Genomic DNA, 15,075 nt, shown 5'->3' with positions numbered 1-15,075 from the left:
CCTTTTATTTTGAGTCTATGTTTGTTCTGACTATTCAGGTGCGTTTCTTGTAGGCAGCAGAAGGTTGGATTGAGTTTTTTTGATCCATTTAGCCACTCTGTGTCTCTTAACTGGTGCATTTAGTCCATTGACGTTGAGAGAAAGAATTGTCCTGGGATTTAACGCCATCTTTATTTCAAAATTTGGTGTGTCTTTTGGGTAGTCTTGTCTTAGATTAGGTCTTTCAGTTTTTTCTCTTAAGACTGGTTTTGTGTCTGTGAAGTTTCTGAGCTGTTTTTTGTCTGTGAAACCATGTATTCTTCCATCAAATCGGAAAGTGAGTTTTGCTGGGTATAGTATTCTGGGTGAAGCATTTATTTCATTCAGTCTTGTCACAATATCCCACCACTGCTTTCTGGCATTGAGCGTTTCTGGTGACAGGTCTGCTGTAAATCTCAGGGAAGCTTGCTTGAACATGATTTCCCCTTTTGATCTTGCTGTTTTCAGCATTCTGTCTCTATCTGTGGGATTTGTCTTTGTGACTAGGATGTGTCTTGGGGTGGTTTTTCTGGAGTCTCTTTTGGTTGGTACTCTTCGGGCATGCAGGATTTGATCACATATAATCTTTAGCTCTGGAAGTTTCTCTTTAATGATGTTCTTGACCATTGATTCTTCCTGGAAATTTTCTTCCTGGGTCTCTGGGACTCCAATGATTCTTAAGTTGTTTCTGTTGATCTTATCATAGACTTCTATTTTCGTCTGTTCCCATTCTTTGACTAATTTTTCCATTGTCTGCTCATTTGCTTTAAGTTTTTTGTCCAATCTCTCCTGCTGTATGGAATTGTTATGTATCTCATCTTCCACAGCACCAAGTCTATTCTCAGCTTCTGATACCCTGTCCCAGAGCTTATCCATTTTGTCATTCACTTCGTTTACTGACTTTTTCAGTCCTGTTAGTTGACATGTTATTTCAGTTTGGAGTTTTGTCATTTCTGCCTTCATATTTTCTTGGTTCTTATTAGTGTTCTGTTCAACTCGATCCATGGTTTCTTGGAGTCTGTTGAGCACCTTCCATATTGCTAGTCTAAAGTCCTTATCTGAGAGGTCGATTAGTTGTTCAGTCATTATCTGGTCCTCAGAATTGTCATCTTCATTCTCTATCTCTGATGCTGGCCTGCGTTGTTTCCCCATTGTCACACTGTATTGTGGGTTTTTCTACGTGTTGTAGTGGTATTCATTGTCTATATGATGTAGGCAGCACACTCCTCTGGCTCCTCCCTTTCTGGATGGGCTGACTTGCCTCTAAGGGAGGGGAGTCCTCCGTGGATGAAGCCTCACACTGGGTCAAATCTTAGGCCCGAGCATGCAACAGAGAAGACAGTCCAGAGAGAAATGTTTGCTTCTGTGATATAGCGCCGTTCTTAGTGTGCTTTTTCCTTCTTGTTGCAATGGAGTTCTTTCCTTAGAAAGAGTGCACGGCCGCGTAGCGAAGCGGAGCGACCGTGCTCCGCTGGAGCCTCTTTTTGCCCCACTCGCAAGAGTTTCACGCAAGAGGACAGTAGACAGACATAGACAGGTCACACTCACAGTCTTTCACAGCTGAGCCCCACTGGGCCGGTGTACTTTCGCGGATTTTCCCCGCCTGGTGTCACACACAGGGAGCCAGCTTTTGCCTTCTTTTCCGTTTTTTAAATTTCCATATGTTGTGCGTTAAAAGAGAGGAATCCTCATATGGCAAATATAGCCCAAATCCAATATTTTAACATATAAATGTAGAATGTCTTCTTCTATGCCTAGTCATCTTATATGCCAGAAAATACAGTATATTAAATAATCTTTTTATATTAATCTTTCTTTAAACACTTTGATTAAAAATACAATTATAGTTGGGTTTCAATCATGTAAAGAATACCCCTTCACAGGTGCAATACTCCCACTATCAATGTCCCAAATCTCACTATTCCCAGCCCCACACCCACCTGTACTCTAGACATGCTTTCCACATCCCTCATTCATTCACATTGTTATGATAGTTCTCAGTGTAGTTATTTCTCTAATTGCATTCACCACTCTTTGTGGTGAGCTTCATGTAGTGAGCTGGACCTTCCAGCCCTCCTCTCTTTGTCTCTGAGGATTATACCCCATAGATGAGTGAGAGCATTCTGCATTTTTCTCTCTCTCTCTCTGACTTATTTCACTCAGCATAATAGATTTCATGTACATCCATGTATAGGAAAATTTTATGACTTCATCTCTTTTGACAGCTGCATAATATTTTATTGTGTATATGTACCACAGTTTCTTTAGCCATTCATCTGTTGAAGAGCATCTTGGTTGTTTCCAGATTCTGGCTATTATAAATAGGGCAGCAATTTATATAGGTGTGAGGAAGGGATTTTTGTATTGTATTTTTGTGTTCTTAGGGTATATCGCTAGGAATGGTATATCTGGATAGTATGGGATCTCAATTTCCAGGTTTTGGAGGAATCTTCATATCACTTTCCATAAAGGGTGGACTAGACAGCATTCCCACCAGCAGTGGATAAGAGTTCCTTTCTCTACACATCCCCTTTAGCACTGCTTGTACTCATTCTTTGTGATGTGTTCTAATCTCTGTGGTGTGAGAAGGTACCGCATAGTTGTTTTGATTTTCATCTCCCTGATGATTAGTGATGTAAGCACTTTTTCATGTGCCTTTTGGCCATTTGTATTTCTTCTTTATCAAAGTGTCTGTTCATTTCTTCTCCCTATGTTTTAAAGTGATTAGTTGTTTTTTTTTTCTTGTAAAGTTCTTTCAGTGCCTTGTGTATTTTGAATATTAGCCCCATATCTGATGAGTATTGGGTTTCAGTTCTGATATCAAGGTCTTCAATCCATTTGAATTTTACCTTCATATGTGATATTACATGGGGTTCCAAGTTCACTTTTATGCAAGTGGCTAACCATTTGTGCCAACACTACCTGTTGAAGAGTCTTTCCTTGCTCTATTTAGGATTTCTTGCTCTTTTATCAATAATTAGGTGATTGTCTGGGGAACACTCTCTGAGTACTCAAGCCTTTTCCACTGATCTGAAGGTCTGTCTGTATACCAATACCATGCTGTTTTGATAACTATTGCTTTGTAATACAGTTTAAAGTTGGGGAAAGTAATGCCTCCCATATTTCTTTTCCCAAGGACTGCTTTAGCTATTCTAGGCTGTTTATTTTTCCAAATAAATTTCAGAAGTGTTTGATCCACTTCTTTGAAGAATGCCATGGGTATCTTTAGAGAAATCACATTAAATCTGTACAATACTTTGGGGAGTAATGCCATTTTAATGATGTTAATCCTGCCAATCCATGAGCAGGGCATGTGTTTTTATTTCCTAGTGTCCTCTCTTATTTCTTGAAGCAGTGTTTTACAGTTCCCTTTGTATAGGTCCTTCATATCTATAGTCAAGATGACTACAAGATATTTGAGTTTGTGTGGCACTAATGTGAATGGGGTTGATTTTTTAATGTCCATTTCTTCCCTATCATTGTTGGTGTATAAAACAGCCACTGATTTTTGTGCATTAATTTTGTAGCTTGTCACCTTGCTATATGAATCTATTGTTTCTAGAAGATTTTTGGTAGATTCTTTAGGGTTTTCTAAGTAGAGTATCATGTCATCTGTAAACTGAGAGCTTGACTTCTTCCTTTCCTATCTGGATTCCTTTGATATCTTTTTCTTGCCTAATTGCTATAGCAAGTACTTCCAGTACTATGTTGAATAGAAGTAAAGAGAGTGAACAGCCATGTCTTGTACCAGAATTTAGAGGAAAGCATTTTAGAGGAAAGGCTTGTCTCCATTGAGGATGATGTTTGCCATTGGCTTGTGCTAGATGGCCTCAACTATATTGAGAAATATTCCTTTCTTTCCCATCTTGCTGAGAGTTTTTTTTAAAATCAGGAATGGGTGTTGGACCATATCAAATGATTTCTCTGCATTTGAAATGGTTATGTGATTTCTATTTTTCTTGTTATTGATAGATTTATGAATGTTAAACTATCTTTGCATTCTTGGAATGAAACTTACTTGGTCATAGTTAATGATCTTGTTGAGGCACATTGGATCCTATTTGCTAGGATTTTGTTAAGGTTCTTTGCATCTGTGTTTAACAGGGATATTGGTCTGTAATTTTCTTTTTTTGGCAGCATTTCTGTCTGGTTTTGATATCAAGGCGATGTTGGCTTCATAAAACCTATTTGGAAGTATTCCCCTTTTTTCCATTTCATGAAAGAGCCTGGCCAGGATTGGAAGTAGTTCCTCTCGAAAGGTTTGGAAGAATTCATTAGTAAATCTACCTGGGCCTATGCTTTTGTTTTAGGGCAGACCTTTGATTACTGTTTTAATTTTTTTTTTTTTTTTTTTTGGTTTTAGAGTCACACCTGGCAGCGCTCAGGAGGTACTCCGGCTCTGTGCTCAGAAATCGCTCCTGGCAGGCTCGGGGGACTATATGGGATGCTGAGATTCGAACCACTGGCCTTCTGCATGCAAGATAAACGCATTACTGCCATGCTATATCTCTGGCCCCCTGTTTTAATTTTTTCAATGTTGATGGGTCTGTTTAGATATGCTACATCTTCCTTATTCAACCATGGAAGGTTATAGGAGTCCAAGAATGTATCCATTTCTTTCTGATTCTCATATTTGGTGGCATAGTTTCTCAAAGTAATCTCTGATTACCTTCTGGATTTCTGCAATATCTGTAGTGATCTCTCCCTTTTAATTTTTAATATAGTTAACAAGTTTCTCTCCCTCTCTTTCTTTGTGAGTTTTGCCAATGGTCTATCAATCTTGTTTATTTTTTTAAAGAACCAGCTTTTGCTTTCATTGGTATTTCGGATTGTTTGATTGATTTCCACTTCATTGATTTCTGTACTAAGCTACTTATTTTTGTTCCTTTTGTTGACCATTTTCTAATTATATGAGCTGCGTTTTAGGCTATTGAGGTATGCTCCTTCCTTTCTTATGTGTGCTTGCAAAGCTATAAATTTTTCTCTTAATACTGCTTTTGCTGTATTCCACAAATTCTGATAATTGTATCTTCATTTTCATTTGTTTCCAGGAATGTTTTGATTTCCTCTTTGCTTTCATCTCTGACCCACTGGTTGTTCAATAGCAAGTTGTTTATTTCCAGGTGTTAAAGTTTTTCTTCTGTGTTTCTTTGTGGTTTACTTCTAATTTCAGTGCTTTGTGATCTGAGAAGGTGATTTGTACAATTTCTATCCTCTTGACTTTATGGAGATATGTTTTATGAGCTAGCATGTGGTCTATCCTGGAGAATGACCCATGTACACTGGAGAAGAAAGTGTATCCAGCTGTCTTGGGATAGAATGGCATATATAGAATATATAGTATATATATTAGTATGTATATACATACATACATACATATATACATACATAAATATATACACTATTACACTTCTATTTTCCTTTTCAGAGCTTTAATGTTCTTGTTGGGTTTCAGCCTGGTTGACCTATCAAGTGGTTACAGGGCCGTGTTGAGGTCTCCCACAATTGTCAATAATTGTATTAAATAATTTACTGGTATCTCATTGGGTGCATATATGTTTAGTAGTGTGATTTCTTTCTGTTGTACATATCCCTTGATTAGTACAAAGTGTCCTCTTTGTCCCTTAAAACTTTTCTGTATCTGAAGTTTGTGTCTTCTGATATTAATATGGACACTCCAGCTTTTTTAGGGAAAATGTTTGCTTGGATAATTTTCCTCCAGCCTTTGATTTTGAGGCTATGTTTGTTCTGACTATTCAGGTGTGTTTCTTGTAGGCAACAGAAGGTTGGATTCAGCTTTTTGATCCATTTAGCCACTCTGTACTTAACAGGTGCATTTAGCCCCTTGACATTGAGAGATATAATTGTCATGGGATTTAGTGTCATCTTTGTCTATCAGTTTCTTGTGTCTGTCGGTCTTTCTTGTCTTAAAGTAGAACTTTCAGTTTGACTTTTAAGTCTGTTTTTCATCTGTAAAGTCTCTGAGCTGTTGCTTATTGGTGAAGCTATGTATCTTTCCTTCAAACCTGACCATGAGTATGGCTGGGTGCAGTATTCTAGGTGAAGCCTCCATTTCATTGAGTTTTGTCACTATATCTCACCACTCCCTTCTGGCCTTGAGGGTTTCTTGTGACAGGTCTTCTGTAAATCTTAAGGATGCTCCTTTGAATGTAATTTCCCTTTTCGATCTTTCTGCTTTCAGTATTTTATCCTTAACTGCGAGGTTTGTCACTGTGACTGGGATATGTCTTGGGGTGCTTTTCTTTGGGTCTTGTTTAGCTGGTACTTTTTGATGCTGTCTTTTGCTCTGGGAGTTTCTCTGTGATGATGTTCTTAACTGTTGATTCTTCTTGGGGATTTTCTTCCTGGGTCCCTGGGTCTCCAATTATTCTTATGTTGTTTCTGTTGAATTTACAAAGCTTCTATTTTTCATCTGTTCACATTTTTTGAGTATTTTTTCCATTGTCTGATCATTTGCTTTGAGGTTCTTTCTAATCTCTTCTGCTGTATGGAGTTGCTGTGTATCTCACCTCTAGCTCACCGATTCTGTCCTTAGCTTCTGTTACTCTGCTGGAGACTTTCTATTGAAGTTTTTATTTCATCTTTCAAGTTTTTCAGTCCTGTTATTTCAGTCTGGAGTTTTCTGATTTCTGTCTGTGGTCTGTTCAGCTCAATCTATGCTTTTTTTTTAGTTCTATAAACATCCTCCATATTTCTACTCTAAGCTCCTTATCTGATAGGCTAATTAGGTGGTTGGTGTTTTTCGGGTCATAAAAGCTGCCATTTTTATTTAATATTTCTGATGTTGGCTTGTGTTTTTTTCTCATCATTGTCACGCTTGCTGTGTGGTTTTTTTTTCCCTACATTTATGGTGGAGTTCATTTGCTAGAGATACACACAGCTGCGATGTGAAGCAAAGCGGCCAAGCCCCTCTGGCCCCAATCTGCTCAGGTGTTGGTTTCAAACCTGCAACACTCAGATGCTCTTAGTAATGGCGTTGGTGGTGATGAGTTGGACTCATCCTGTTCAGGAGTGTCCAGGTCATCTTAGTCAAGACTTGTTTTATATTAATGAATAGTATTAAATTTCCACAAAGATTGACAGAAAGGCTATTGGAATAAACTATGTAGTAAATAATAAAAGAAAAAAATTGCTCTGTAAAATTGAGAACACTCACTCTATGAAAATAAAAATATGAAGGCTAATTAGAATAAAATATTTGAAAAACAATTATCTGATAGAAATGATATTAAAATATAATATAAACAACCCAATTATAAATGGAAACATTTTTTTCAAGTGCTTCATCAAAGAAGATATACTGTGAAGCTGAAAACCCACATAGAGCAATATTTGTCATTACTAACCATTAGAAAAAATAAAATTTAAGCCAAATTATAGTTTACTCCTTGTAAAATGTTCAATTTTTTTTTATTGTAAGTAGCAAGTGCTAATAAGGACTTAGCCTATGTATCAATGGAAATTCAAAAGGTCTCACATTCTAGAGTAATTTTTAAACATAATGTTCCCCCATGATTTGCAAAATTCCACTCCAATTATTTCATATTTATCAAAAATAAATATAAATAGTTTTAGACAAACATTTTAAATGAGTGTTTATAGCAGCTTGTTTATGATAGCTCAAAACTGGAACGAGTTCAAAAGTTGATCTGTGGATGGTCTGTGGCTCATGCATATAATGAAATGCCATTTAGCAAAACAGAAACAAGTTACTCATACATGCAACAGCCTGAGTAAATTTCAAAATCATTCTCTAAGTCAAAGAAGCCAAATCACAGGGCTACATAATATATAATTCTACTTATAGAATTATATACATTCTGGAAAAGACAAAACTTTGGGGACTGCTGTTTGTTAAATGTTGAAAGTTAGGAGAAGAAATCTATATCTCCATAAAGGACACAAAAATCATTTATCTTCATTGGTGTGTCAGTTACATGGTTGTATATAATTATTATAATGAATAGAATTATGCCTTGAGGGTAACTTATAACCTATGTAAATGATACTTTAATAAACCTTATGTTTAAAATAAATAGCTATATGTAAATGCTAAAAAAAACACGAAAAGGTAATTAGGTAAAAGAAAAGTTGGTGATAGCATATCAAAAGCAATTGGAGAAAAAATATGCCTAGCTCCAAAATGTGAAGTCTTCCAGCTCTTTCCAAGTGGTCTGGTCTGGTCTGAGAACTCTGGGCCTTCTCAGATGGGTGGGAACAGAGTTTCCTTTCTGCCTGAAGGTTAAATAGCCCAATGATAAATCTAACACACTCGACACACTTTAACCTTTATCAACCTGCTAAGCCACCAAGTTTGTTCTAGATCTATAGATCCTGGCCACATGACACCTCAAAATTTCCTATTAGTGTCAGCTCAAAAGGATCACAGCAAGCCAGATGGTAAAGTTCACAGAATTCCAAGCTTAGTGAGTCTAAGCAGTAACACAGAAGCGCATCTAGCACCAATTGAAGGCCAGTAAATTCTTAGACAATGGCATTAGTAACAACACTGAGAAATAACAATTATTTGTATTTGACAAACAATATGAAATAAATTTGTTTATGCCTGTCAGAGGGCTGGTTAGGATGTTGGATAGAAAAATGGGGACATTGGTGAAGGGAAGGGCAAATTTGATGGTGGGATTACTTTGACCATTTAATGCCTGAAACAATTGTATTATAAATAACTTGGTAAATCATGGTGTTATAGTAACATTTTTAAAATCAAATACAATAAAACTAAGTCATATAATAAAATTAACTCCTATAAAAATAAAACAGGACAGTTTCACCTTTGTCTAAAATAAATAATGCAAGATATACTATGGAACATTTTTTCAGAGGTATTAAAAAAGAAATGAACAGTATTAGTAGTCACTAGAGATATACGTGCAGGTAAATGTTCCTGTTGAAATAAAAACCTGCATAGAAATGTGGATAACAACAGCATATTTGTAGTTATATTGTAGCAATAAATTAAATAAAGCAAATATCCTTCAGTGGATTACCAAAAGGTGATCTCTACAATGGAACACTCAGCAGGAAAAAAAGAATCCTGAATTTTGGTAAAACAGATGAATCTTGGGCCATACCCTTTTCATGTATATTTACAGAGATTCTTGCACTCAACATAATGCTAAGTTCAAGAGCAAGTCTAATGGAAAAGACCATTAAACCATTCCATTTATAGGACATACTCAAAGTGAAAACAATGTTAGAACAGTCAGTTATAGTCAGGGGTGGCAGTAGGAGAAGGTTGTTGTATTAAAGATATAAAATAAGTGAACCTATCTGCTTGGTATAAAATTCTTGCTTAGAATAAAAACCAGGGCACAGCATTGTATAGCCTGTCATCTTTCCCCCCAAATGTGCCAGCAATATAATATGACAACATTCCCTTTTGCATAGGCATGCTAAAAAGGGGGAAATCTTATGTATAGAAACAAGGGATTAAAATTAAAATTATGGATAAGAACTCATACATTTTATAATAAATGGGAGCCTCCTGACCTTACTATTTGTCATGGGGACTCGACTTAAACTCCATATGATCAGACAGCAACCATTCAACCCCGAACCCCAGATCCCAATGGTAGCACCAACACAGTTCTCTGCAACAGCACCATAAATCAAACTCCCCCCAGGAGCTCCTAATACCGCTCTGGCACCAACTTGCGCCAGGTTGATACGACATCCTGAAAAAGAGGAAACAGTAGCAACTTGATCTAAGAGCAGGTTGCCCGACCTCATCACCTAGCAGTAAGATGAAATCAGAATACTCCTCATCCTATGATCTGTGGAAAAAACAAGATCATTAGTTACAGAAGACTGACTTTAACAACAACGACTGAGCAGAGCTTTTCCTGGGACCAATCAGAAAGACCCTAGAGTAGGCTTGGCCTAGGATTTGATCAAAAACCAAGATCTCTAACTCTAAAGGTCTAACTTTGACAACTGCAACTGATCAGAACTTCCAAAACCATAAGCAAAAACTATACCCTAGGCTTCATCCAAGGATCTGAGCAAAAGCCAGGTTACCAATTACAGAAGATTGACTACAACACCATGATGGAGCAGAATCTCTAGAACCATAGAGAAAGATTTGAGTCTAAACTTCGTCCTATGACCTGTGCAAATACCAAGATCTCTAATTACAGAGGACTAATTTTGTCAACCACAACTGAGCAGAACATTTTCTGGCATCATAAAAGGACCTTAGGATTCTATAATCAGCATGTCCAGAGCCTGTAGTCGTTCCCATGACAGTATGCTTCAAGGGTGGAGAAACCCGGTATCCATTAGACCAAGAAAATTCCCTTTCTAATTTCCCAAATTACTGTGATAAATGCAAAAAAAAACCCAAAAAACAAAAAACAAAACAAACAAAAACAAAAACAAAAAGACAAAACCTTGCCACATCAGCCCTTCCCCCTTTTTTCCTTCTTTTTTCTCTTTCTCTCATTGCAGTTGTTTTAGCTGTTGGTTTTTGTTGCTGTTGTGTTTCTTGTCGTTGCCTGTTCTTTTTTTTCCCTAACAGAACCACAGAGCTCTTGAATAATCTTGTTTGCCTCATAAATTGAGGGGGAAGGGAGAATGAATGGTACCAGGAGCAAACAGTTGCATGAACTGAGTGGAAATGAAAAATGGTCAGACCTAAACACCAAACCCAACAGATCAATATACCCAATCTACAACAAGTTATATACAAAAGGGAGCAGCTACACTAGCATTCCAGGGTGCAAAGTGGGGAGGACTGGGATGCATACTGGAAATGGGTGGAGAGTGAATAGCACGGGTAGTGGAAATGAGGCTAATTCACTGCCACTATATACTTTAAATATAACTGTGAAGGACTTGTAATTCACATTTGTCTGAATAAAAAATATTTTGGGGCGTTTATTTTTGGGGCCACACCTGGTGACGCTCAATGGTTACTCAGTTACTCCTGGCTATGCTCTCAGAAATCACTTCTGGCTTGGGGGACCATATGGATGCCAAGGGAACCATGGCCCGTCCTAGGTCAGCCCTTGCAAGGCAAATACCCTACCACTTGTGCATTGCTCTGGCCCCTAAAAAATATTTTTTTAAAAAAGAGATAAAACTGACAAAAAAATAAGTTAACCTGGAATATGACTTAAATGGTAGAGCCTTGCAGATGAGAGGCACTGGAATTCCAACTGCATGGCCCACTGTAAACCAATTGCCTCAAGCACTGCCAGGAATGGCCCCTATAAAAACATTATAAATAAAAAGGGTGTGACAGATCATTTTATGAATAGAATGACAGATCATTATATGAAATAGTTCTGTCTCCTGACTGAATGGATGATAATAAAAATGCATCTAAATGTTAAAATTTACCGATCTCTGCACCAAAAGATCCACTGTATAATAGATTCCAAATACTGCTAAAATAACATAAATGACATATATAAAAATATATGTGGGCCAAGAAGTATTTATTGAGTACCTACAGACAGACTTCAATCCTTGGCTGTTTTTATGAGATAACAAAAACTATTGTCTAAATTCTCTCCTCCCAGCACACCTAGGATGGCGCCATAATGTTCAATCTTTGAGTCCACACTTCATTCTTATGGTAATGCATGCAAGGGTTTATCCCATCAATGAACATCGTTGCTTGTATTTTTCAGGCTACATCCTTGATAGCATTTAATCAAAGTAGGATCTGGCATGATCTATGCAAATTTACTAACTTTGGGGTTCTTTGTGCTGGATATCTGGTGCAGACTCTATTTATTTACAGCTATTTTTTCTTACTAAGGTTTAAAGTCTAGACTCTAATGCCTATCTTAATATGCATGAGTCACATGTATGCATGAACATGTGTGGTCTCTCCACATGACTAGACAAATGCATCATTCTGCACCTTTAACTGCTCTGGGAAATTTTAAAGGTGTGTTGAGCTCAGGTATCAAAGTTGACACATTATTAGCCCCTATACCTTTTCACCACCTCCTCTTAAGAAGACAGGTTTGAAATAGTGTGATTTTAGAACATAAGAATATGCATCTGTGGACTTTGTGTCTTGGGGAACATCAGAGAAAGGGAATGAGTCATCAGACAATAAAATCTTTGTGTGAGAAACATTGAAGCTCCTGAAATAAGAGGCATGGGGTATTTTATGAAAATTTGACAAATAACAGGCACAAGGAACTGTAGAATCAAATAATTAACGATGGGTCTGGATGGCGGTGGATGGCGAAGGATGGATTTCTCTCTGCCATCCCAGGCCACGTGGCTCCACAACCCCATCCAGCCGGTGGGTCCCAGGCCCAGGTGATTGGCGTAATCAAGTCTCACTCACAGGCAGGCATCAGGAACCATCAGCTTTATTCATGCCCTATTCACCACATGTGTGTGGCCTATCTCATAACCTTTTAAGCACAGCCATACTTTGCTAGCCCTGCGTCTTAACCCTTTCAGCCATCTTCCCTTTGGCCTCCATCCTGGTTAAAGAGGCACAAACCCAGAAGCCAGAGAGCTCAGCAGGGCCGAAAGGGCAGATCCCCCCCTAATCCTTTGGCTTCAGGGTTTATCTACCTATTCCAAGACCCCTCCCAGGAATGGGCAGAGTCTTGCAGGTAAGGTTACACCTAATATTCAGTTCCCAAGACCCCTCCCAGAAATGGGTGGGTCTCAGGTAGCTACACCTAGATCCAGGGTCTCAGATAAGTACACTACAAAGAACTAGACTTTCCAGAGGGCTGAACTTGTGGGGAGGTTCATTTTTAGCAATATTTTATTGGTTTGAAAAAAATTTTTTGATTTACCAATGATTTATAATACCATAGATTTGGAGAGCACACCTCACATTATATATATATATATATATACATATATATATATACATATATATATCTAGATCTCACCAAAATCACCACTATACAACTAATCTCTTCTATGCATTGCTTCCCTTTGACCCCTTTCCTGTGCTAATTACCATTTCCAAGTGTTTTAACATTCTCTTTGTGTGTGGGGGGGGGAAGTAAAATTAAGATGTGGACCATCAGGGACTATGGGAACAGCTGCATACCCACCCTGGACCATGAAGAGAAAACATGCCCCAAACCACCCTGTCCTTGTTTATGAGCTGATTGGCAACCTTTGGCCAAACACAGCACGATAAACAACTGTCAGGGGTTACCTCTAAATGATAATCAGATGCTCAACCTTTCCTTTCTTAAAATCCATTTCTCAAAGTACTATCTATAAATCTGAGGACTTCTATGCTGAGTGTGACTCCTTAAATCCTCCCTCAGACCTGTTGAATCAGAATATCGAGTAGAGTTTAAAATCTTCATTAAAAAATATAACCTGTGCTCGCTTCGGCAGCACATATACTAAAATTGGAACGATACAGAGAAGATTAGCATGGCCCCTGCGCAAGGATGACACGCAAATTCGTGAAGCGTTCCATATTTAAAAAAAAAAAAATATATATATATAACCTGGGAAATTCTGGTTCTCCGAAAGAGTACATTTTATCCTCAAAATGATCCTTGAAAATGTGTATCTGATCTCTAGCTGTGTCTTTCTTCTTTTCCTGTCTTCTTTCGCTTATTCCTCTTCCTTTTCTGCTTCTTCCTCCCCCTCTCCAAATTATTGTTATTATAGTTATTATTACCATCATTATCTTTTGCAGGGGAATGAGAAGGGTGGGGATTTTTCTACCACAAAGCTAATTTACTTATGACTCAAAAAATTTTAAAGGCCTATGAAAAAGGTGGCACAATCTAGGACCCTCCCTCACCTCTAATTAAAGAGTAAAAATTACTGTGTTGCCTGCCCCCCAAAAGAGGATACTATGTAATTAGGGGTGCTACCTCCAGTAAGCTGCCACCAGAGAAGAATCATTCATATACTATTATAAAACAAATTTCTCCTCTGGTGAAAAAGGTCCACCTTAGTTACATGAACCCAATAATATTTTTATGTGCAATCACTTTCACAACTAAAGTCTCATACCCTAAGTGTATTGTTATAATATGTGTAATTTCATAATGTGGAACCTTTTCCAAACATTTTGAATTTGGTAATATCACTTATCTCTTCTCTTCTCTTCTGGGTGAGTCAGGTTATAAACTTTAACAATATTCTGAGTAGTTTTATGGCAAGTTTTATTTCATGTTCTCTACTTTTTAATAGCTAGCATGTACTCTTGGTCCTGACAGAAAAAAATTAATAAAAATATGAAACAGTTGAACTTAGATGAGGAGGGAAAGTGTCTTTCTTCTAACTGTACTAAAGTTTTCTATGTCAGAGTCAAAATTTTTTATTAATATAGCACATGTTTAGTAATAATATATGTATTCATCCATTTGTCACTCTTAGGAACTTTGTGTATCAGAAAAAGCTTTAAAAATAATTTTTAAAGAAAGACATTTTACTTTAAATAATTCTATATGGAATTTTCTATCAGGTAATATTATCCTAGGATTTGTTTTACTTTAAAATTACACCATTTGATCTTATAACTCTGCGTATCAATTGACCATCTTGTATAACCCATAAAAAATGTTCAACAGAGGCTGGAGAGATAGTACAGCAGGTAAGGCCCTTGCCTTGCATGTGGCTGAACCAGGTCTATTCTCTTTGCTCCATCTGGTCCCTTGAACCTGCCAGATTGATCTCTGTCAGTTCAGAGCCAGGAATAAGCCTTGATCAGCATCCACTAAGTGCTCACTTAGTTGATAATTCTCAGACAATTTTAAATACTTTGTATATATTAAATTACAGGCACTAAACATCTATCAACTTTATCACAACACTCTAGCATTTTATTTATTCCCAATTTACAGATAGAAATACTGACATTCAAAGAAGTTAACAACTCTCACAAGTTCACATAAACAATGAGTGAAGTAGCTGACGCTTAAGCTCAGGTCTGCAAGTCTTCAAATTCTATATTCTTCAGTCTGTTGGTGAATTCTCTATTGCAAAAAAACAATGCTGCACTAAAGACGCCCAATCCACAGCAAATCTCTTTAAGAGAAGATATAATTTCAACAGGAA

The 15,075-nt window shown here is 37.3% G+C and overlaps 1 non-coding gene across 1 annotated transcript; it reads left to right on the top strand.

Moving 5' to 3' along the window:
• The first annotated feature begins 13,379 nt into the window (after nucleotides 1–13,379).
• LOC126005562 (U6 spliceosomal RNA) lies at nucleotides 13,380–13,486 on the top strand. The gene has a single exon (XR_007494611.1). It is a non-coding gene; the product is annotated as a U6 spliceosomal RNA (small nuclear RNA).
• The last annotated feature ends 1,589 nt before the right edge of the window (nucleotides 13,487–15,075 follow it).

This window comes from Suncus etruscus, chromosome 3 (genome assembly GCF_024139225.1).
Source record: "Suncus etruscus isolate mSunEtr1 chromosome 3, mSunEtr1.pri.cur, whole genome shotgun sequence".
NCBI classification, from domain to species: Eukaryota; Metazoa; Chordata; class Mammalia; order Eulipotyphla; family Soricidae; genus Suncus; species Suncus etruscus.
This window is presented reverse-complemented; position numbering and strand designations above follow the sequence as displayed.